Source organism: Triticum aestivum, chromosome 3B, assembly GCF_018294505.1.
Source record: "Triticum aestivum cultivar Chinese Spring chromosome 3B, IWGSC CS RefSeq v2.1, whole genome shotgun sequence".
Classification (NCBI taxonomy): Eukaryota; Viridiplantae; Streptophyta; class Magnoliopsida; order Poales; family Poaceae; genus Triticum; species Triticum aestivum.
This window is the reverse complement of record NC_057801.1, coordinates 395523572-395545378: the sequence shown is the minus strand read 5'-3', so window position 1 is coordinate 395545378 and position 21807 is coordinate 395523572.

Below are 21807 nucleotides of genomic sequence, written 5' to 3'. Positions count from 1 at the left end.
CTGAAAGCACAACCATAATGCAAAGGCATTAGAATTTCTAGCAAAATTTCGACAGCATAACGGCTGTAAATGCTCAAGAAGGGTTTGAGACATTTATCAAAAAATTGCATAGACACTCAACAATATCATATCAAGGTTCTGGGTTCAACTTATCAGCATAACAAGGTAGTAGAACTGAACTAGGCTTGTAGTCATCAAACCTATAAGGTACTACTGATTCGTAACACGTGAACCTGATAGAGAGAGAAGATCCTAATCCTTAATCCCCGGTAGAAGAATGGACTGACTCAGATCAGAATGCCATGAGGTAAAGAAGTAAAAAGAGCCTTACGTACCATCCCACAATCAATTCCCCTACATATAACTAAAGCATTTCTAGACTCAACATCGACCAGTTTGGCTTGGAGAACCTACAGGCAGTCCGGCTCTGATGCCAACGCTGTCAGGACCCCGACTCAATGTCACATCGATCTAGCCTGTAACACCTCATATCACTTTGCGGCCTCACGCACGGTATTCCCACGGGTGTCGCCTTACCTTTGCCCGGGACCGTTTGCGCCTTTTGGCTCACGTATATGATGATGTCGCTAGCATCCATATGATAAGGAGCCCGGGCTGACATGACTAGTCGTAAACCCAAAGTGGCACAGACTTACAGGGACAGGCATCCATGACCCAGCATCGAACGTGTCGGTCATCAGCAAGTGGGTCCGGGCTGTAGCACTGGGCTAGCAGGACTCCGGTAAACCGGGCTGTAGCGGGCTAACAGGGCTCCGGTACTCAATGCGTGACATTTCCCCGAAGGGACAGACACAGGAACGAAGAAGGACACATGCCGGCCAGCCTAAGTGTTCCGGAGCAGTAGCAAGCTACCATGGCTCAATGGAAACACTAGGAGACATTTCCCGGTAAGAGAGGCTACTAAAGATAAACAACTAGATAGTCAGATCCCACACATACCAAGCATTTCAATCATACACACAATATGCTCGATATGTGCAAATACAACAAGGCATCACAACATGACTCTACGACACAAGTACTTTATTTAAAGGCTCAGAGAGCCATACATAACATACATACAAGTACGGGTCACACGACCCACATTCAAGTCATACAGTCATACAAACCAGCAGCGGAAGTAACTTGTCTGAGTACAGACAACTAGTAAAATAAAAGAGGCTTGGAAAGCCTAGCTATACTACGTGGACCTTCACAAGCTCAGGATTACCACCTGGGCCTTAGTCTACTCGTCGATGTCAACGTCTACGAAGAACCCATCAGAAGGGGTTGCAGCGCCTTCTGTAAAATGTAAATTATAGCAACATGAGTACAAAGGTACCCAGCAAGACTTACGTCAGATCCTACATACATGCACATTATCAAGAAGGGTTGGTGGAGTTATTGCAGCAAGCCAGCTTTGACTCTTGGCTAAACTATCCTACGAGACTCCAACTTGAAATGGTTTTGCGCACACGAGTCCACTACTCACCACTTCAATACACCACCGAGGATCCACCTCCGTCATCCTACGGAAGAGCCATCCTCGGCACTCACGCTTATCTTGAGATTTTTAGTAGTATCCATTCACTTGTCTATGAACTGTATAAGCAACCAAGTAGTCCTTTACCGCGGACGCGGCTATTCGAATAGATCATGTTAACCCTGCAGGGGTGTACTTCTTCATACATGTTTCCACCACTTAGCGTCTGCACACGACATGTGCTCGGCAGACTTCAAGCGAAAGCCGACGTGGGTGTAGACCACGACCTACCTAAACACCTAAGTCTCTAGTCCAGGTTTATCGCCTATCCAGGTTCCATCCGCAGGGAGTCCGGCCGAGGTTTCCCATACGGCCCCGAACGATGTGTACAGGGTTCCCGAGATACCTAACGGGTATTCGATACACCGTGCCACGTACCTACCGCATCACAGCCCACCCCGCGGGTCAGCGCTGTCCACGGCCTCCAGTAAGCTACAAACACCAGAAACTACTTGCAACTCCTGGACAGAGGACTAGGGTGAATAAGAAGTCGAGCGGGGTCATATTTCAGGGCCCAATGCATGGTAGTAGCTGAATCTTAAATCACGCATACAGATCTCAGTTCTTAAGGTCGGCTTCAATGAAACAACCCACCATGTACTCCTACATGGCCTCTCATCGATACCTTTACCAAATCGTGTTCACCACATCACTCTCATTACCGACATGATCATTTCACTCTAGCCCATCACCCAGATGAACCAGACCTGACACGACTCTAAGCATAGCAGGCATAGCAAGGTAGGAACAACACATACATATGGCTCAATCAATTCCTACACATGCTAGTGGGTTTCATCTAATTACTGTGGCAATGACAGGTCATGCAGAGGAAATGGGTTCAACTACCGTAGCACACAGCAGTTTGAAACGCGTTGTCTTAATGCAGTAAAAGAGAGCAAGAGCGAGAACATGGGATTGTATCGATATGATCAAATGGTTGGTTGCTTGCCTGATGGATCGATGCACGGATACGGTTCTTCGCTAGGGTAATCACGGTACTCCTCGGAGGCAGAACCTGCCGCAAAGAACACCGATACACAACCATCACCAAACAATGTGCGACAATATGATGCATGCATGAAACATGGCAATATGAGTGTGTTGGGCTAATGCAACTAAAACCAGATGGGTTTGAATCAATTTGAACCAAAGATTCAAATTTCAAACTCATAAATGGCCCTTTAAAGTGTTTTATCTTGTTCTGCACTAAACCTCAAGTTAGTTTGTTTAAACATGCATGAAACTAGTACAGATGGATAGATTGGATTTTTCTGATCATTTTTCATATATAATTTGTTTGATTTGGAGCTACGGTTGAATTTATATGAATTTTTGAAGTTTGCAACAATTTCTGGAATTTATAAATCATTTTAGATTTATTTTAATTTCAGAAAAGGTTTACTGCGTCAGCATGAGGTCATGCTGACCTCAGCAAGTCAACAGACCCGGTCCAGGTCAAACCTGACGCGTGGGTCCAGGGTGTCAGTGGATAATTAACTAATTTAATTTAGTTTAAACTAATCTGGATAATTAGCAGAAGGGGGCCCCACCTGTCATTGACTCAACAGAGTCAACCAGGGCCCACCCGTGGTCAAAGTCAAAATGGCTGCACCGGCGTTTAGCCGCCGGCGAGCCCGACGCGGCGGCGGAAGTGGTTTTGGCCGTTCCGGCCACCAAATGGGTCGCGGAGGGCATCGGGGTGGAGCTGAGGACGACCGCGGCTCTTGGTGGAGTCAGTTGGGGTCGGGGTGGCCGGAGTTGGCGCCGGCGACGACCTAGGCGGTCACCGGAGTTCGGGTGAAGGCGAACTCGGGGCTAGGGTGTGCGGTGAGGTGCGGGAAGTGCACGGTTGGACTCAACGCAACGTGGTGAGTGCGTTGGACACCGTGAGTTGGCCGGAGGATGGCCGGGAGCACGTCGGCGACGAGATCCACGGCGGTGCGTGCGGGTGATCTTCGTGCGGTGGCTACACGGCTCGGGGGCGAGAGAGGAAGGGTAGGAGGGGTAGCTAGGCTCACAGAGCACCCGTAAAGGTCACCGGCGGGGTCGGGGACGAGCTGATGCGGCGACGGCGTTGAAGGGGATCTCCGGCGACGGCGAACTCGGGCGAGGTCGGTGCGGTGGACTCGGGCCTCACGAGCACGCGGGGCTCGGTTAGCTCGACGAAGTGGACGGCGGCGGAGCTCCTGGACACCACGAGACGGAGCACGGGCGGCGGGGAGCGCGGCTACGACGATGGAGCGGCGGCGGTGGCGTCGGCCATGGCTGGGGAGCGCGAGGGGGAGGAGCTGGAGAGGAGAGGGGGCGTCTGGGGGGTTCGGGGGAGAGAGAGGGGTCGATCCACGTCGTTAGCCGGGTGAGTGGAGCGGCGAGGCGGCGAGCAGGTGCGTGGCACCCATGCGGTGCTCGCCGTCGAGCACCTTGCCTGCCTGCCTGGCCGGCAAGCAGCTCGCTGGCGCGGCGCTGGGCTGGGCCGGCAGGTGGGCCGGGTTGCAGGCGCCAGGTAAGTCCTTCCTTTCTGTTTTTTTTCTTTTTCTATTTTTCTGCAACTTTGTTGAATTATTAAAAATACCTAGGGAACTCCTAAAATCACCAAACTGCTCCTGGTCCAAAGTTGGAATATTTCCAACATGAAACATTTCAGTTTAGGAATATTTGAGCATTTGAAATATTTTATATAATTTTAAATGCCCAAATTCAAATACTTATCATTTAATTCAAAGACCCTAAGATGACCTGGAAAATGGTGCAACACTTTTGGCAGAGGTTCTGAACCAAGACAAAAATGATGGACATTTTAGAAGGGCATTTCAGGTTCATTGAAAAAGTTTTTAGTAAACCCTAGTTGGTTTCAGAGGGGGCTGGGGGTTTTGACATCCCCATTTCAAGTTTCTGATGAAAGGATAGACATGATGCAACACTCTAATGCATGAACTAGCTAGGGTGTGACACCATATTAGTGTTTTATTGCCTATTTCAGTGTTTCGAAGAAACGGAATATCAAACGGAGTCCAAATGGAATGAAACCTTCAGGAGCATTATTTTTGGAATGGAAGCGATCTAGGAGACTTGGAGTTCAAGTCAAGGAAGCTTCAAGGTGGCCACGAGGGTGGGGGCGCCCCCCCCTACTGGCATGCCCCCCTATCTCATGGGCCCCTCGAGGTTCCCCCGACCAACTTCTTTTGCCTATATATTCCTATATACCCTGAAAACATCAGAGAGAACAATAGATCGGGAGTTCCGCCGCTGCAAGCCTCTATAGACACCAAAAACCTCTCGGAAGCCCGTTTCGGCACCCTGCCAAAGGGGGAACCCATCACCGGTGGCCATCTTCATCATCTCGGCGCTCTCCATGACGAGGAGGGAGTAGTTCACCCCGGGGGCCGAGGGTATGTACCACTAGCTATGTGTTTGATCTCTCTCTCTCTCTCTCTCGTGTTCTCTCTGTGGCACGATCTTGATGTATCGCGAGCTTTGCTATTATAGTTGGATCTTATGATGTTTCTCCCCCTCTACTCTCTTGTAATGGATTGAGTTTTCCCTTTGAAGTTGTCTTATTGGATTGAGTCTTTAAGGATTTGAGAACACTTGATGTATGTCTTGCCGTGCTTATCTATGGTGACAATGGGATATCACGTGATCCACTTGATGTATGTTTTGGTGATCAACTTGCGGGTTCCGCCCATGAACCTATGCATAGGGGTTGGCACACGTTTTCGTCTTGACTCTCCGGTAGAAACTTTGGGGCACTCTTTGAAGTACTTTGTGTTGGTTGAATAAATGAATCTGAGATTGTCTGATGCATATCGTATAATCATGCCCTCGGATACTTGAGGTGACAATGGAGTATCTAGGTGACATTAGGGTTTTGGTTGATTTGTGTCTTAAGGTGTTATTCTTCTATGAACTCTATGATAGATTGAACGGAAAGAATAGCTTCATGTTATTTTACTACAGACTCTTGAATAGATAGAACAGAAAGTATAACTTTGAGGTGATTTCGTACCCTACCATAATCTCTTCGTTTGCTCTCCGCTATTAGTGTCTTTGGAGTGACTCTTTGTTGCATGTTTAGGGATAGTTATATGATCCAATTATGTTATTATTGTTGAGAGAACTTACACTAGTGAAAGTATGAACCCTATGCCTTGTTTCATACCATTGCAATACCGTTTACGCTCACTTTTATCATTAGTTACCTTGCTGTTTTTATATTTTCATATTACAAAAACCTATATCTACCATCCATATTGCACTTGTATCACCATCTCTTCGCCGAACTAGTGCACCTATACAATTTACCATTGTATTGGGTGTGTTGGGGACACAAGACACTCTTTGTTATTTGGTTGCAGGGTTGCTTGAGAGAGACCATCTTCATCCTACGCCTCCCATGGATTGAGAAACCATAGGTCATCCACTTGAGGGAAATTTCCTACTGTCCTACAAACCTCTGCACTTGGAGGCCCAACAACGTCTACAAGAAGAAGGTTGTGTAGTAGACATCAAGCTCTTTTCTGGCGCCATTGCCGAGGAGGTGAGTGCTTGAAGGTATATCTTTAGATCTTGCAATCGAATCTTTTTGTTTCTTGTTTTATCACTGGTTTAGTTTATAAAAGAAAACTATAAAAAATGGATTTGAGTTTATCTCATACGCTTCATCTTTTTAATATCTTTCGTGAGAATGATGGAAAGGAAAATTGTGCTCAATTGCTAGAATAAGAATGCATTAAAATGCTTGGCACTAAATATTTGAATGATGAGCATGATTGCAATGATGTTAGTATGAACTCTTTGAATATCCATAGTACTAACGATGATTGCACTAGTTATGATGAAAATGTATCCTATAAGCATGTCGATTTTTGTGGAGAGCATTGGGTTTGCATGGACATAACAAACAGAGAAGATAGATATTGCAAGAGGCATAAGCGTTTAGAAACTAAATTGTTGCAAGAAAGCCTAGATGTGTGTACTGAAAGATTCAATATTTTTCACGCTCCTTGTGAACTTTGCAATGAACATGGTCATTTAAATCTCCAATGCAAACTATTTCATGATCGAATCGTGTCCAAAAATTGTGATAACTTGATTACCCTTGAGCGTCATAAAGAGCTTAGTCTTCTTTTGGGGTATGAAGAAATGAAACGTATAACTGAGGGTATTCCAAAATTTAATCTTGATATATTTCTTGATTCTGATCTAGAGGATATTTATATGTTTTGTGCGGTGAATTGCATTGAAAATCCTTATATTGCCAATTACCTAAATAAAAGGAAGCAAATAGAAGATGAAGAGAATACTAATGAAAGGGAAGAGACTTCCCAATATCCTCCTATTATTTCTTACGATGAATCAGGTAACGAGGAGGAGCTTTCTATTCAACCAATCTCATAGGAGCTCAAAGAAGAAGGTTGAACCCACACATAATGTGAAGAAGAAAAAGAAAAGAAGGAGCAACATAGGTAAAAAGGTATCCCTCCCAAATGATGTTGCTCCTACTACTCATTGTGATGATGATAATTGCTATACTATTGGTGCTATCCGTACTATTAATGATGAGAGCGATTATGCTTATGATATGAAAAGGCCCAAGCTTGGGGAAGCTATGTTTGATGAGGATTACATATTCGAGAATATATTTGCTGCAATTAATGTTTGTCCCAAGCTTGGGGATGCTACGTTTAATGAAGATGATATTTTTAGCCTCCCAAGTTTTGATATGCAAAGTTGTTATGATGATAGCATGCCTCTTACCTATGATGATTATATTGATGAAAGTGGGTTTGGAAGAGTGTCAACTTTAGGAAGTAGTGATCCCACTATTTTGGAAGATGTTGAATCTTATTGTGATGAATATGAAAGTGGATTTGGAAGAGTGTCAACTTTATTTAGTGATGATTCCACTATCTTGGAAGAGGTTTCAATCCATTATGATGAGAACAAAGTTGCTACTTATGATGTTTATTATGATGAAACTTATGCTATAAAAAGTAGTGATGATTATATTTATAAAACTTGTCATGATTATGATTACCCTTTTTCTGAACATTACTCTTTTAATGTGGAAACAATTTATAGTATTCAAGTCTCTTATGATACTTCCACTATTCCGAATGAGAAGAATTTTGCTTATGTGGAGAGTAGTAAATTTTCTATGCAAGTAGATCATGAAAAGAATGCTTTAGGTTCTGTTTATATTGTTGAATTCATTCATGATGCTACTGAAAATTATTACAATGGAGGAACATTTGCTTGTAGGAATTGCAATAATATCAAGTTTCCTCTCTATGTGCTTAAAATCTTGAAGCTATGCTTGTTTTACTTTCCTATGCTAGTTGATTCTTGTTCCCATAAGTTGTTTTCTCACAAAATCCCTATGCATAGGAAGTGGGTTAGGCTTAAATGTGCTAGTCATATGCTTCATGATGCTCCCGTTATGTTTCAATTCTTATCTTTTATGTGAGCGTCATTGTCATCATCATGCCTAGCTAGAAAGGCATTAAAGAAAAGCGCTTGTTGGGAGACAACCCAACATTTCTCCTTAATGTTTTTGTGTTTTCACATGATTATGCTACTGTAGTAATCATGTTTTATAGTTTTTGTTTCAATAAAGTGCCAAGTAAGACCTTTAGGATAGCTCACGGTGATAGTTGTGTTGATCCTACTGAAAATCACAAACTTTTGCACCCAGTAAATTAGTTTTTATAATTCACCGAAACGTGCTTCTGATCTGATTCTTTTTGCTCTTGATTGGTACACGAATTTCTTAGGACTTCCTAATTTTGTAGAATTGTTGGAGTTCCAGAAGTATACGTTTGATACAGATTACTACAGACTGTTATGTTTTTGACAGATTCTGTTTTCTATGTATTGTTTGCTTATTTTGATGAATCTATGAGTAGTATCGGAGGGTATGAACCATAGATAAGCTGGAATACAGTATATATTACACCAATATGAATTTAGAATGAGTTCATTACAGTACCTAAGTGGTGGTTTTATTTTCTTATACTAACGGAGCTTACGAGTTTTCTGTTGAGTTTTGTGTTGTGGAGTTTTCAAGTTTTGGGTAAAGATTCAATGGACTATGGAATAAGGAGTGGCAAGAGCCTAATCTTGGGGATTCCCAAGGCACCCCAAGGTAATATTCAAGGACAACCAAGAGCCTAAGCTTGGGGATGCCCCGGACGGCATCCCCTCTTTCGTCTTTGTTCATCGGTAACTTTACTTGGAGCTATATTTTTATTCACCACATGATATGTGTTTTGCTTGGAGCATCATTTTATTTTGTTATTATTTGCTTGATGTTATTTAGAATAATGTTTTGCATCTTTTTTTTCAATAAAAATGTCAAGGATAGCCCTTACCATGCTTATTTTGCTAGTATACATGTTGCTGTTTGAAAACAGAAAGTTTACCGCTGTTGCGAAAATTCCCTAGAAAAGTTAGAGAATGGTATAATGTTGAAATGTTTTGCATATTGAGCTCTGATAAATCTTCTACAGTGAGGTATTATTCTCATAATTTTTGGAGTCATGGAAGTATGATGAATCTTGCATTCTTTACAGACTATGCTGTTTTGGCAGATTGCTATTATGGTTGCATTGTTTGCATATGTTTGCTTGTTTAATGATTCTATTTGAGGATAGGAGTGTTAAATATGCAGAGACATTTGGTATGAGATGTTGAATAATAATTTTAGTGATCTAGTACAGTAGAAAATGATAAGGTTTTGCATTGGTTTATACTAACCTATCTCACGAGTTCTTGTTGAGTTTGGTGTGGATGAAGCTTTTGATAAAAAGAGAAACCATGATATGAGAGGAATTAAGGAGACACAACAGTTCAAGCTTGGGGATGCCCAAGGCACCCCAAGATAATATTTCAAGAAGTCTCAAGCATCTAAGCTTGGGGATGCCCTGTTAGGCATCCCACCTTTCTTCTTCAACAACTATCGGTTAGTATCGGTTGAGCCTAAGTTTTTGCTTCTTCACATGAGTTGTGCTATCCTTGCAATATCATTTTATCTTGCTTTGCTTGCTTCTTGAATAAAGTACTTAAGATCTGAAATTCTTTAATGAGAGAGAGTCTTCATATAGCTACATAATTATTTAGCTACTCATTGTTCTTCACTTATATCTTTTTGGAGTAGTCTGTCATTTACTCGTGTGCTTCACTTATATCCTATGAGTAAATGGTTGAATCAATTGATTGTCATAAATCTGAAATTATATATGTTTCATATGCTTACCCCGTTGGGAGTAATGACTTCACATCTAATAAGTAGAGGTTGTAAATTTATTGAAGGTTAGCAAACATTGTATTGGTCATTTGAACAATTCATGAAAGAATATTGAAGGAAGAGAGATTTCACATATAAATATACTATCTTAGACATCTTTTATAATTGTGAGCACTCATTAAGTATAACATGCTAAAGAGTTGATGTTGGACAAGGAAGACAACATAATGGGTTATGTTTTCTCACATATCAGTTAAAGTATATTGTCATGGATCATTCAGACATGTTGAGCTTGTCTTTCCCCCTCATGCTAGCCAAAATTCCTTGCACCAAGTAGCTACTTGTGCTTCCAAATATCCTTAAACCCAGTTTTTGCCATGAGAGTCCACCATACCTACCTATGGATTGAGTAAAATCCTTCATGTAAGTTGTCATGTTGCAAGCAATAAAAATTGCTCTCTAAATATGTATGACTTATTAGTGCGGAGAAAATAAGCTTTATACGATCGTGTGATATGGAAGTAATAAAAGCGACAGACTGCATAATAAAGGTTCATATCACAAGTGGCAATATAAAGTGACGTTCTTTTGCATTAAGATTTTTTGCATCCAACCCTAAAAGCACATGACGACCTCTGCCTCCCTCTGCGAAGGGCCTATCTTTTACTTTATGCAAGAGTCAAGGTGATCTTCACCTTTCCCTTTTTCATTTTATCCTTTGGCAAGCACCTTGTGTTGGAAAGATCCTGATATATATATATATATATATATCCAATTGGATGTAAGTTAGCATGAACTATTATTGTTGACATCACCCAAAGGTGAATACGTTGGGAGGCAACACTATAAGCCCCTATCTTTCTTAGTGTCCGATTAAACTCCATACCCATAAGTAGTGTGTGAGTGTTAGCAATTGTAGAAGACTATATGATAGTTGAGTATGTGGAGTTTGCTAAATCAAAGCTCTGACATAGACCCTTCCTGAAAATAAGATGAATTGTAATTGTTTGATGACTAAGTATGAAGTTTGCTAGTTTTCAAGAAAGTTTATGGTCTATGCTTTAACATGTGAATAGCCTGTTACTTGATCCTGAGAAGTTTTATGAGATAAACTACTGTTATGACATATAATCATGCTAGAAAAGGTGATTGAAATTATCATTGATCAACCTTGTGCACCTGCTAGCATTCACACTTCATAAATTCTTTCTTTTATCATTTACCTGCTCGAGGACGAGTAGGAGTTAAGCTTGGGGATGCTGATACATCTCCAACGTATCTATAATTTATGAAGCATTCATGCTATTTTATTATCTGTTTTGAATGTTTACGGGCTTTATTATACACTTTTATGTTACTTTTCAGACTAACCTATTAACCGGAGGCCCAGCCCATATTGCTTTTTATTGCCTATTTCAGTGTTTTGAAGAAAATGAATATCAAACGGAGTCCAAATGGAATGAAACCTTAGGGAGCGTTATTTTTGGAACGGAAGCGATCCAGGAGACTTGGAGTTCAAGTCAAGGAAGTTTCGAGGTGGCCATGAGGGTGGGGGCGCCCCCCCCCCCCCTACTAGGTGCGCCCCCCTGTCTCGTGGGCCCCTCGAGGCTCCCCCGACCGACTTCTTTCGCCTATATATTCCCATATACCCTGAAAACATCGGAGAGAACAATAGATCGGGAATTCCGCCGCCGCAAGCCTCTGTAGCCACCAAAAACCTCTTGGGAGCCTGTTCCGGCACCCTGCCGGAGGGGGAACCCATCACCGGTGGCCATCTTCATCATCCGGACGCTCTCCATGATGAGGAGGGAGTAGTTCACCCTCGGGGCTGAGGGTATGTACCAGTAGCTATGTGTTTGATCTCACTCTCTCTCTCTCTCTCTCTCGTGTTCTCTCTATGGCACGATCATGATGTATCGCGAGCTTTGCTATTATAGTTGGATCTTATGATGTTTCTCCCCCTCTACTCTCTTGTAATGGATTGAGTTTTCCCTTTGAAGTTGTCTTATCGGATTGAGTCTTTAAGGATTTGAGAACACTTGATGTATGTCTTGCCGTGCTTATCTGTGGTGAAAATGGGACATCACGTGATCCACTTGATGTATGTTTGGTTGATCAACTTGCGGGTTCCGCCCATGAACCTATGCATAGGGTTGGCACACGTTTTCGTCTTGACTCTCCGGTAGAAACTTTGGGGCACTCTTTGAAGTACTTTGTGTTGGTTGAATAGATGAATCTGAGATTGTGTGATGCATATCATATAATCATTGCCACGGATACTTGAGGTGACAATGCAGTATCTAGGTGACATTAGGGTTTTGGTTGATTTGTGTCTTAAGGTGTTATTCTAGTATGAACTCTATGATAGATTGAATGGAAAGAATAGCTTCATGTTATTTTACTACGGACTCTTGAATAGATAGAACAGAAAGGATAACTTTGAGGTGGTTTCGTACCCTACCATAATCTCTTCGTTTGCTCTCCGCTATTAGTGGCTTTGGAGTGACTCTTTGTTGCATGTTGAGGGATAGTTATATGATCCAATTATGTTATTATTGTTGAGAGAACTTACACTAGTGAAAGTATGAACCCTATGCCTTGTTTCCTACCATTGCAATATCATTTACGCTCACTTTTATCATTAGTTACCTTGCTGTTTTTATATTTTCAGATTACAAAAACCTATATCTACCATCCATATTGCACTTGTATCACCATCTCTTCGCCGAACTAGTGCACCTATACAATTTACCATTGTATTGCGTGTGTTGGGGACACAAGATACTCTTTGTTATTTGGTTGCAGGGTTGCTTGAGAGAGACCATCTTCATCCTACGCCTCCCACGGATTGATAAACCTAGGTCATCCAGTTGAGGGAAATTTGCTACTGTCCTACAAACCTCTACACTTGGCGGCCCAACAATGTCTACAAGAAGAAGGTTGTGTAGTAGACGTCAGTCATGTAGTCGACGTTCACATAACACCACTAGAGGAGAGATAACATACATCTCATCAAAATATCATACGAATGCCAAATTCACATGACTACTAATAGCAAGACTTCTCCCATGTCCTCGGGAACAAGCGTAACTACTCGCAAAGCATATTATGTTCATAATGAGAGGGGTATTAATATGCATTAAGGATCTGAACATATGATCTTCCACCAAATAAACCAACTAGCATCAACTACAAGGAGTAATCAACACTACTAGCAACCCACAGGTACCAATCTGAGGTTTTGGTACAAGGATTGGGTACAAGAGATGAACTAGGGTTTGGGAGGAGATGGTGCTGGTGAAGATGTTGATAGAGAATGACCCCCTCTTGATAAGAGGATCGTTGGTGATGACGATGGTGATGATTTCCCCTTCCTGGAAGGAAGTTTCCCCGGCAGAACAGCTCCGCCGGAGCCCTAGATTGGTTCTGCCAAGGTTCCGCCTCATGGCGGCGGAGTTTCGTCCCGAAAGCTTGCTTGTGATTTTTTTCCCAGGGTAAAAGACCTCATATAGCAGAAGATGGGCACCAGAGGGCTACCAGGTGGCCCACGTGGCAGGGGGCGCGCCAAGGGGGTAGGGCGCGCCCCCCCACCCTCATGGGTGGTGGGTGGCCCCCCTTAGGTATTTCTTCCGCTGAATATTTTTTATTAAATCCAAAAATGACTTTCGTGGAGTTTCAGGACTTTTGGAGTTGTGCAGAATAGGTCTCTAATATTTGCTCCTTTTCCAGCCAGAATCCATGCTGCCTGCATTCTCCCTCTTCATGTAAACCTTGTAAAATAAGAGAGAATAGCCATAAGTATTGTGACATAACATGTAATAACAGCCCATAATGCAATAAATATCGATATAAAAGCATGATGAAAAATGGACGTATCAACTCCCCCAAGCTAAGACCTCGCTTGTCCTCAAGCGGAAGCCGATATCGAAGAATATGTCCACATGTTTAGAGACAGAGGTGTCGATAAAATAAAATACGGACATGAGGGCATCATGATCATTCTTATAACAGCAACATAAATATATTTTGTCACATGATTTCTTATGTTAAAGTAACAATCTATTCACAATGTCAAGTATGAATCAGAAACTTCATTGAGAACCAACAAACTATAATCTCGGTCATTGAAGCAATTGCAATTTATCATAACATCGGAAAGGGTCAATATAAGAGCTTTTCAGCAAGTCCACATACTCAACTATCATTTAGTCTTTCACAATTGCTAACACTCACGCAATACTTATTGTTATGGAGTTTTAATCGGACACGGAGAAAGATAGGGGCTTATAGTGTTGCCTCCCAACCTTTTACCTCAAGGGTAATGTCAACAATAATAATTCCTGCTAACTTACATCCAATTGGATATATATATATATATATATATATATATATATATATATATATATATATATATATATATATATATATATATATATCAGGATCTTTCCAACACAAGGTGCTTGCCAAAGGATAAAATAAAAAAGAGAAAGGTGAAGATCACCTTGACTCTTGCAGAATGTAAAAGATAGGCCCTTCTATAACGCCCCAGATGTAACTTTCCATAATTGTAACTCCAACTCTTGCCATTTCCGGCTATGTGATATGTTATTCCTCCGTGGTTAGGTTTTTGTCTTTCGTTTTGCATTTTGTTAATGTCATGCATTTCATCTCATGTCATCATTCGCATTACATCGACATTGTTTTCAAAACTCGTAGCCGTTCGTTGTTGCCGCTTCTTCCTCGCCTCCGTTGACCTTTCTTAGACCAACCGTTCTTTTGTTGCCTCACCGTTTGACCCCCTTTGCACAGTGCAGACCCCCTCGCGCGCGCGCCCAAAAGTTGTCCCAAATCCGACCCGCTCTGTCGTTACCGTTGAGTCCGGATCATCCCCTAACGTCTATAAAATATCTCCGTTTTCTTATTTGAACTCCTTAGCCTATTTTTTCTGTCCGTTCGATTGCGATCAGAGGGACGAGATAACCCCTGCCCTAATCCCCTTGCTATGTAAACTAGACCCTAACCCTAAATTTTAGGAGCAATGTCCAATCCTTCCATTCTGCCGCCGCCGCCACTCCTCTTGTCTCCTCCCACCTCGGGATCTTCCCCGATCAAAAAATCCTCCCTCATTTTCTTCACCGGACCAACTAGCCGCAACCTCCATCTTCCTCGGTCCAAAAGCCTCCACCTCCTCCCTTTGATTCAACGTCGTGCCCACCTCCAGATCGAGCAGGAGGCTCGATCCCCAACCTCGCAAGCTTCCTTGATCCTCTCCCGAGCAGGTGCTCGCCCGGAGCCCCGCGTCCCCGCCTCCGTCCAGCCAGCCACGTCGCCGGCACACCCAGCAGCCAACCAGATGAGCGTCGGTCCCCTTCTTCTTCTCCTTCCCGTGCTCCTCCCGTTTTCATCTCTCATCTCCCTGCCTTTCTCTCTTTATGTGAGCAGGGAGCCCGCCATCGACAACCGCAGCAGCGACCGCCATGGATCCCTGGCCGCCGACCCGCAGCTCCTCGCCGCCTTGAAGACCCATGCCCCCACCGTTCTGGCGTTGCCCTTCCTCGGAACCGCACCAAGCTGCCGTCTCCTACCTCACCGTCCAGGACCCTGATGGCCTCCCCTACTCCTGCTGCGCGAGGAGGACGACGCATCCAGCAAGCGCCCGCTCGTCCCAGCCGTGTTGACCACCTACCTCGAAACTGCTTCCAGTCGCGCCATCGCCCGTTCGGTCCTCCTCTGCTTCAGCTGTCGCGCCAAGTCCCGCTGCCGCCGAGCCTCTGCATCGAGCCGCTGCGTCCCTCTGCTTCGTCAGAACACGAGCGTTTTGCCTCTACTTCACTCAAGCGAAGAGGACGACGCGCCCTTTTCCTACTCTGCTCAAACCCATGCCTTGGGCGCCCCCCTCATCGTCGTCAACTAGGTGAGCAGCAGCTCCACCGCGACCTCGCCCGCGCTTCCCTCTATCTCTTCCCTTCTTATTTTTCCTCTCTGGTGCTCTCTCGCTCACGATCTCTCTGTCTCTCCCCTTTGCCTCGAACAGGGAGACCCCGCCGCCATGGATGGCTGAGCCCAGCGCCCGAGCTTCATCCGCCACCGTTGCCCGGAACCAACGCCGGACGACTCGATCCGCTCGTTCCGGCCGGTTCCCGACGACCCCGTCGCCATGACCCCCCCTGCCGGCGTCTTCTCCATTGCCATGGTCCTACTGTTGTTTCTGTTTCTTCAGAAAAGAGAGCAGCTGCGGCTCGCCCAGTTCAGTCCCGAGTGTTGACCGCGCCTCCAGTGTCCTCCAGGCCCAGCGCGCCCCTCCTCCCCTCCAATTGGGCCAAGGCCCATGGTGAGGCCCCCCTTCAGCACCTCTTTTGTTTTCTTCTGCTGGCCCAACATGCAGTAGATTCGGCCCGTAGTGTTTTTTTCCTGTTGATGTGATTTTTGCTAATTATCCAGAGAATATCAGTTTTGCAGAAAAACCCCTAGAATTCATGCATATAATAACTCCACAACCGTGCATCATATGTAAATAATTTATACATGAAAAATGCTTAGTTTTTCATCTAGTTTCATAATTTGCCACTTTCATCCATGTTACAAAATGTTTAAAATGATGTTTGCATTTAATTTGCTGAAATGCCATGTTAAAATGATTTATTTCATAACTAAATAACCGTAGCTCCAACTTTAATAAACTTTATATGTAAATGGGGTGGAAAATGCCTAGTTTAACATGGTGCACTTCATTTTGCTGTTTAACAACATTAAAATATGTTTTAGGGCAGAACAGTACAAAATTCATAAATTGGACTTGAGGATTTTCCGGAATTGTTGTTTCCTGTTTCCGGCCTCATTTAAACTTGCCTAGATAGGTAGCTTAATTATGCTTTATCTCTTGCCATGTTTAACAACATTTAATATTATTTGGTAGCTTAAACGAGATTAAACTAAATACGTCAATGTGGTGTTTTGTCAATATGCAACTCGTTGCATATTGAGCTCCACTTAACTTGTAGTATTTTGTTGCACTTTGTCATGCCAATGCCTCATTAAATCGGACATGCATCATACTTGTTTGTGCATCATGCCATCTTTATGCTTGTGTGTTTACCATGTTGTTTGCTTCTTTCCGGTTTGCTTCTCACGTTAGCTTCGGTTTCGTTCCGAAGTGTGAGGCTTCGTTCGACTACGTCCGTTTGTCTTCTTCATGGACTCGTTCTTCTTCCTAGCGGGATTTCAGGCAAGATGACCGCTACCCTGGATCTCATTACTATCATTGCTATGCTAGTTGCTTCGTTCTATCGCTTTGCTGCGCTACCTACCACTTGTTTACCATGCCTCCCAAATTTCCATGTCAGCCTCTAACCTTTTTCACTCTTCCTAGCAAACCGATGCTTGGCTATGTTACCGCTTTTGCACAGCCCCTCTTGTAGCATTGTTAGATGCAGGTGAAGTTGAAGATTGCTCCATGATGGACAGGATTATGTTGGGATATCACAATATCTCTTATTTAATTAATGCATCTATGTACTTGGTAAAGGGTGGAAGACTCGGCCTTATCCCTGGTGTTTTGTTCCACTCTTGCCGCCCTAGTTTCCGTCATACCGATGTTATGTTCCTTGATTTTGCGTTCCTTATGTGGTTGGGTGATTTATGGGACCCCCTTGATAGTTCGCTTTGAATAAAACTCCTCCAGCAAGGCCCAACCTTGGTTTTACCATTTGCCTACCTAAGCCTTTTTCCCTTGGGTTTCCGAAGCCCGAGGGTCATCTTTATTTAACCCCCCCGGGCCACTGCTCCTTCGAGTGTTGGTCCGAACCGAGCAGCCTGCAGGGCCACCTCGGGGAAACTTGAGGTCTGGTTTTACTCGTAGCTTAACTTATCCGGTGTGCCCTGAGAACGAGGTATGTGCGACTCCTATCGCGATTTGTCGGCACATCGGGCGGCTTTGCTGGTCTTGTTTTACCATTGTCGAAATGTCTTGTAAACCGGGATTCCAAGACTGATTGGGTCTTCCTGGGAGAAGGAATATCCTTCGTTGATCGTGAGAGCTTGTGATGGGCTAAGTTGGGACACCCCTGTAGGGTATAAACTTTCGAGAGCCGTGCCCGCGGTTATGTGGCAGATGGGAATTTGTTAATGTCCGGTTATAGATAACTTGACACCAGATTCGAATTAAAACACATCAACCGTGTGTGTAGCCGTGATGGTCTCTTTTCGGTGGAGTCCGAGAAATGAACATGGTTTTGGGTTATGATTGACGTAAGTAGGAGTTCAGGATCACTTCTTGATCATTCCTAGCTTCACGACCGTTCCGTTGTTTCTCTTCCCGGTCTCATTTGCGTATGTTAGCCACCATACCATGCTTAGTCGCTGTTGTAACCTCACCACTTTACCCCTTCCTTTCCCATTAAGCTTTGCTAGTCTTGATACCCATGGTAATGGGATTGCTGAGTCCTCGTGGCTCACAGATTACTACAACAATAGTTGCAGGTACAGGTTATGTGATGATCATGACGCGAGAGCGATGATTACTTGTTTTGGAGTTTCTTCTTCTGCTTCTTCTTTGATCAGGGGATAGGTTCCAGGTCAGCAGCCTGGGCTAGCAGGGTGGATGTCGTTTGAGTTTCTGTTTGTGTTCCATCCGTAGTCGGATGATGCTCTTGTGTATGATGTTGTTGTATTCGTGTGGCATTGTATGCCTCTTGTATGTATCCCATCTATTATGTAATGTTGATGTAATAATATCCACCTTGCAAAAGTGTTTCAATATGCGGTTCTATCCTTGGTGGGACCTTCGAGTTCCTTTAGGATAGGGTCGCATATTGGGCGTGACAAGTTGGTATCAGAGCCTCGACCGACCTTAGGAGCCCCCTTGCTTGTTGGCCGTTGTGGAGTCTAGAACAAAAATGTTTTGAGTCTTAGGATTATATATATCGGAGAGTAGGATTCTTTTTATTCCTCAGCCCCTTCGTCGCTCTGGTGAGGACTCTCGACGTAGATGTTTTGTCTTTCCTCTCCTCGATTTTTCATAAAAAAATTCTAGGATCACGCGGTTATCTTGGGATTGTTCCGATATTCTTGTGACGAGAACATTGTTCTTGCTGCCACCTGATATTTAGGGGTTGTGGCAGTGTCACGGGGAGTTGAGCTCCGAGGTGTTGTCGTCATAATTTTATCGTTGCAGTTCCGGAATACCTGAGTTTTACCGACATCGAAAATATCTTTTATGCAGTTGTTGGTGAGATAACCTCGACGCCACCCAATACTAGGGAGTTTGGGAGTATTGCCATAGCTCGTATAACAGATGCTTTTCGAAGGTTGAGGTACACGATTTCTGGAGTTTTCTTGGTTATGTGTTGACGGATGGATACAGCTGGATGGAGGGATTGTTAGTTTTGGGTGAGATATATATTGCTTCCCCTGTATCCCCAACACCAGATTGCATAACCAGGAAGTTTCGGGAGTTTATAGATGGGAATTCAAGTAGCTCCTAGAATATCTTTCCGTCAGATGCATGATATGAGATTGGGGTTCGACGTCTAGTGGTCCGCCTATCCACGATCGTTTTAAAGTGGTCTCGTTGTGTCTTAAAGAGCCCTTGGCTATGCTGGTTTTGGGACACTTCCTATGTCATGTGCACTGCCTTGTACATGATGGTGTTGTACGATCGAGCCTGTGTGGGCCCCACCAAGAAAACTTCGGACGAAATCTCTATCATATGTTTGTTCCGGCTTATTTCTGCAAGCCAATCCTTTGTTTTGTTTTGAGTTGTGGTATTTGAGTTGCTTCAATGTCAAGTGTTGAATCCATACATTTCCTAAACGGTGTTCTCATATTGCTATGTGAATACTAATCCTTCTTGATCATCGAGATTGTCATGTGAATTCTTTTTGACCGGTGTGCTTATCTTCAAGTGGATCAGATCATTTCAACATCCGCAAGATCAATTCTAAGTTTTTCTCAACGGTGTTTGTTTCATCCGTCCCAAGTTGTCTTTGTTTTCCCGCCCTCCCACCCTTTTTCTTCAAGGACTCAGATTTCTTAATCATGTATCCTTTTATTTGTGAGAAGTCTCTTCATTCTTTCCTTCAATGTTCTTGTAGCCGGTGATTCTTGCGGAGATGCTAAGGAAGCTTAGAGTTTATTATTCTTTGTTCTCTTTTCTTCTTTGGTGGATCCAATTCAAGCTTTGTCAAGTATATCCTTTCCCCGTTTCAAATGTTTTCCCATGCCGGTGCACCTCTTAATTGCTCACCTCTCTCTATTCATATCCGGAGTGCTAAAGATATCTCAAAAGAATCATGTTTCCATTCTTAATCCGTTCGAGTACTTCGAGGTTTTCTCTCATTCAAGTTATTTAATTCTACCGGTGCAATCTCTATTTCAAGCAATCCTTCAACGATGGTTCTTTCGAGTGGGCCCTAACCCACATGTCTTTTCCCAGGATCTTACCTGACTCTTCTAATTATTCCGGAGTTATTCTTAAATTCTTTTCAAGTGTGACGTAAGAATGGATCCCATCAGTCACATGCCTTCTCCAAGATTGATTTCAAATTATTCCATTGTTGGTTCAACCTTTCTATTCTTCATCCCGGAGTGTCTCAACAATTAATGGTGGTTCTCATCATCATCCTCAACATTTGAAGACCGAAGAAGGATTTCTCTTAAATCTCGCTCCATTCTCTTCAAGATTCATGGTTCAAGCTTGATGCCATCCTCTCATAATTGTTTTCGATTGTGAGAATTCTTTGCACCCATCCGGAGCATTTCATGAGTTGTTTCCATTTCTTTCCTCCGAAGGCCATCATGTCATAATTCTTCATTCTCAGCGTGTAGCTATCGTTCTCCAAATCTTACCGGTGCATCGTTCAAATACCCTCTAATCAGTTCATGATCTCTTTGTTCTCATGTATCTAAATCCCCTCAAGTATCTTCATTCATTTTTCAATTCATCCTGGTGAATTGTGCCTTGCTATGTTCATTTTCAATTCTTACGGTGGTTCGTTCAAGCTTCCTCTTCCTTTGCTGCTGTATCATTTCATTCATTCTTTCCAATCCCACCGGTGGTTCCATCAATACCTTCTCAAGTTGGCGCTATATCTCTTTTCAATCCCTAAAGAAGAATAAGTAGTATGCTAAATCCGTTGCTTGTCATCAATTTATATTGGTGAAGGATACGCATAACATAATTCTTATTTTTGTTTCATCCAAGTGATCTAGTTTCTTCTTTCCAGAGTTGTTCATCATGTCACATTTCTCGGTTCAAGATGCCTCATCTTTTCTTTTCCGGAGTTCCAAGTTTTCCGCATTATCTCGTCGCGAAGCTCCATCTAAATCATTGCAAGGCTTCACCTTGTGTTCTCAACTTCTCTTTCTTTGTTATCATCCTTTGATTTTATTACGGGAGTTCTCAAGAAGGCTCAACATGGTGGTTCGTCAAGGATTCTTTTCATTCTTCAATTGTTCTTCAAGATTTCTCTTGAAGTTATGACCCGCCAAGCTATACTCTAAAACAAACATGGTGCTCAACACATTTTTGTTTTGAGGAGCTCAAGTATTCTTCATCTTGCATTCCAAAGTGCAATTCTTTCTACCTTATCTTTTGAGGTGGTGTTATGTAACTCTTGACAATTTCCTTCATGTTTCATGATTCATATGTTGTCAAGAATGAGGTATTTTAAATCCATCATTTTCTCTTTGTTCAAGAGATCTTTTTGGCCAATCACCTTCTTCGTTGGAGTTATCTTGTGTCAGATTTCACCTAAAGCCTTTCCTTAAGGGTTGTTGCTATTTGTGGTGATTATGCATGACCCAAGCTTGCTCTTTGTCCTCTTGGTGGAAGAAGTTTTCATCTCTTTAGTGCTCTCAATCAAATCAATGGTTTCCATTAGTGGTCGGTTGTCACCTCATAGTCTTGAGATGTTTTCCATAAGCCCACTACAAGCTTATTATTTACGTTGTTGGTTTTGCAACAACTCCGTTATAACCTTCTTGGAAGGGTGCTATACAAGCTTATTTGTGGCAGAAG